Below are 4,230 nucleotides of genomic sequence, written 5' to 3' on the forward strand. Positions count from 1 at the left end.
TCGACTACATGGGAGTCCAGTGACATAGCCATTACGCTAACTGCTGGTCCCTGGTTTTTGGTTTTTAATAGCAGAATGCCATGAAATCTACCCTTCTGTCTAATAAATACTCTGATCATTTAATCTTTTGTCACAAAAAGATGTGCATCTTGAAGTATTATTGTAACTGTTATATTTTATCCAATTTCCAATGCCAGATGGAAACATTAAAGCAAGCTAAAGCAATCCATTTGTAAAAACAACAAACATTTTAGTTATTCAAATGATCACGGGCAAAGCTACCAGGTTCCATCTTCCACAGTTTTGGTAATCCAGATAGGTTACTTTGGAATAGCTTAAAGAAGGAATCTGAGATATTTGTTGTCATTCCTATTGCTGTTTTTTTTTTATCATTGTTGATGTTGTATATGTTTTTATTTGAATCCATGTCTTGACTCACAGAAACTTATATTCACAAGGGTTGTATAAACCCAAATGTTATAATATGCATGCAATTTTTATTCCTCCGTTTTCCAAATCAAAGAGACTGATTCATAATACACCAATGATGGAACTAACAGGCATAGTTCTATATTAACTTACACTAGGTTAGGAAGGAAAACGAGAAAACAATAAAGTAAATGATCTCCAAGAAAAGGCACTCAGAGCTATTGTGCATGGAGAAGATACTATAGAAAGCAATACGGTGGGGAGGGGGGGACCAAAATGGGTGTGCCTCATGTGATTTCAGATATCATGCTCAGATAAGTTTTGTGGATGCATATTAATTCATCATTCTTTTTGTCATCTGTGGTATTATTGTATTTCTTACAATTATTGCTCATATTTTTTTTTGAGAGGTTTTCGCTATAAGGCACGTGCGCTCGCCAGACAGAGAGAGACAGAGAGATAGAAAGCGACAAATCATCCCCCAGGGGGGATGGCCACGCTGCAATCGCTTCTCCTCCATTCTCCTCTTGGGATTTTGGGCACGCACGCACATGTGCCTGGCATGAGTTTTAAGCCACCGGGTCCGGGACGTGAACCATGGTCAACTACGTGGGAGTCCAGCAACTTAGCCACTATGCTAACTGCTGGTCCCATTTATTGCTCATAGTTGCAGATAAATAATTTTCTTTTGCTATAATAATATGTTTCTGGAGTGGTGGAATGGCTTGATTTTTATGTTTTTATGCTACTATATTCCATAGTCTTTCAGAGTGTCTAGCACATAGGTGATACCCAATAGGAGTTTTTCACTAAATGTTGAATGAGCCTATTTTATATTTTTTTTAAGTGAAAGCAGTCCTCCTACTTTACTTTGGAAAAGGGCAAGAAAAAAAAATTGTTTCCAATAAGTTTGTAATTGCTGGGACCAGCAGTTGGTGTAATGGCTACGTCACTGGACATCCATGTAGTCGACCACGGTTTGAGTCCCCAACCCGGTGGCTAAAAATCATGGTGGGTGCATGTGCATGTGTGTCCAAGATCCCAAGAGGAACATTGAGGAGAAGGGATTTCAGTGTGACCATCTCCCCTGGGGGGTGATTTCTTGTTTTCGTTTTTTTTGTCTCTCTCTGTCTTTCTGGCCAGCACACACGCCCTATAGCAAAAACCTCTCCAAAAACAAAAGTTTGTAATTGCTTCGAGAATGGGAAGTCTATGTGATACACCTTTGTATATTCAAAATTTAATACCTACTAAGAACAAAAGCAAAACTATTTAACATAAACATAATAAATATTGTTAATGGAATTACTATTAGTAGTCCATTCTCACAGATAAAATACAAGACCATTTTGAATGTATTCACTTGTATATGTTTCAAAGATCCAATTCAGTGGTCATTCATTCATAGCATATTTTTTCACCACAGGCCTCTGAAAGAGAGTAAAACCACATAGGCAGTAGTCATTTCAGAACAAGCAGAAACCAACTATCTCTTCTCCAGAAAATAAGTCCATTGCAGGAGTGTCCCATTACATTTATGGAATAGAAATTAAATTGATTATGATTATTTTCCATTAGAGGTTAATGTAAAAAGAGGAGTCAAGCTTTCAAGGAAATGGAGCTTGAATCCTCTCTTACCATCAACCCCAGCTCAGGTCTTGCAAAACAAAATGATTTAGAAATCCTTATTCACCAAGTGAATGGTAATATTAGTATAGTGAACCTCATCATAATACAAGAGGTAGAATAATTGAGCCTTCATTCTTCATGACTATAGATAGCCCAAATGTTTCTTTTATTGGACTTGAAGATATCTATTCTGCATCCTTATTTAATTTGGAGTCTATCTAACTTGTGAATAAGTTCTGTGAAGTAGAAAGATTCTGATTCTAAAGTGACAAGACCTGGATGCAAAACCTAAGGTTCTCTCAGTCATCAGTTTTGGATTTGGTGTCCTCATTTGAAAAAGGAAATAAATAAATAATCTGCCCCATTTGAAAAAGGAAATAAATAAATAATCTGCCCCATTACATCAGAGGTTTGTTTTTTAAAAAAATATATAAAACAGAAAACAGAAACACTGATTAGTTAAGCTTAGTAACTTTTTTTTTTTTTGCTATAGGGCGCGTGCGTTCGCCAGACAGACAGAGAGAGACAGAGAGACAGAAAGAGAGAAATCACCCCCCAGGGCGGATGGCCACGCCGCAATCCCTTCTCCTCCATTCTCCTCTCGGGATCTTGGGTATGCACGCACACGTGCCCAGCATGAGTTTTAAGCCACCGGGTCCAGGATGCGAACCGCGGTCGACTACGTGGGAGTCCAGCGACATAGCCATTACACTAACTGCTGGTTTCAAGCTTAGTAACTTTCAAGATGGGAAGAATGGAAGGTTGATAGAGGTATGGCCCTGTTCTTGTACCACTCAAGTAGAGAAGATGCCACATGAATTGGAAAGATCTGTATAAATAACCAACCGTCCTCAGTAGGATGGTGTAGAGACTTGATTCCAGAGAAGATTTTAAATGGTTTAATTTTCCTCTTTAACTCCTTACTCGATAGTTTCTTGCTCTGAAGCCCTCTTCTTTTTCTTTATTTATTTTTTATTTTTTTGGAGAGGTTTTTGCTATAGGGCGCGTGCGCCCGCCAGACAGAGAGAGACAGAAAGCGAGAAATCACCCCCCAGGGGGGATGGCCATGCCACAGTCCCTTGTCCTCCGTTCTCCTCTCAGGATCTTGGGCACGCACGCACACACGCCCGGTGTGAGTTTTAAGCCACCGGGTCCGGGACACCAACCGCAGTCGACTACGTGGGAGTTCAGTGATGTGCCATTACGCTAACTGCTGGTCCCAATAAATAAACTTTAAAAATTAGTTACATCTAACTCATAAAGCAGTTGCAAGGGTACCATTTGGATACTGGGCACAGGAATCTATTATACAGAATCCATACATTTTAGCCTCTGCTATTACTCTTGCATTCACAGAGGTTATAAGGGTAACTTCCTAAGTGACCTTTCCCATTATTTCTGCGGTGCTTTGAAATTCCAAACCAATTCTTCAAATAGTCAACTCCCTCTGGCTTTTTTTTTTCCATTGGACCAGCAAAGATGCGGCAGTAACTTTACCTGAGCCAGGAAGAGGACCTAAGGGAAAAGATACCCTCATTGTAAAACGTGAAAGTTATCTGAGTTTCTAAAGAAAGCAGCATTGAACTAAATGGAAGAAAGCACTTTTCCATGAACTTTGGTGGAGAATGTGAAATAGACTAGAAATAAGAGCTAAGAGAAAATCCAAAGACCTCTGCAGAGCTGAGGTAGAAAATGTAGGCTTTTTCTTAACATTTGACAAAACTAATCAGTTTCTCATAATTCTCCTGGGTTCTTTTTTTTTTTTTCTTTTAATTTTGGCTTCTTCCTGAGGATGGCTTCCTTCACTGCAAAATGCTTTCCAGCATAACAGATTACAACTACAGAGTTCTTCCATTTGCATTTTTCTAGCAGGAGTGTAGTGTTCTACAACGACCCAAGAAAACTTCTGCGTTCCACTTTGATTAGACCAAGCTAGAATGATAACTGTGAACAGATCATGGCTGTTAGTCATTGGCTAAAGCTTAGGCTGTTGTTCACCCTTTAACCCACTGCTGTCGTAGCAGGAATTGTGATTATGCCTACTGCTTGCATCCATCAGTGCACAACCAAGGATTAGTGGGGAAACAAATTCCTATCCAAATTTCATGGCTGCTCCCCAGAAAAAAATGAATTTGATTTCCTAAAACAAATCTGAGTGTTTTTTATTTTTTG

Source organism: Tupaia chinensis, unplaced genomic scaffold, assembly GCF_000334495.1.
Source record: "Tupaia chinensis unplaced genomic scaffold, TupChi_1.0 Scaffold148884_1, whole genome shotgun sequence".
Classification (NCBI taxonomy): domain Eukaryota; kingdom Metazoa; phylum Chordata; class Mammalia; order Scandentia; family Tupaiidae; genus Tupaia; species Tupaia belangeri.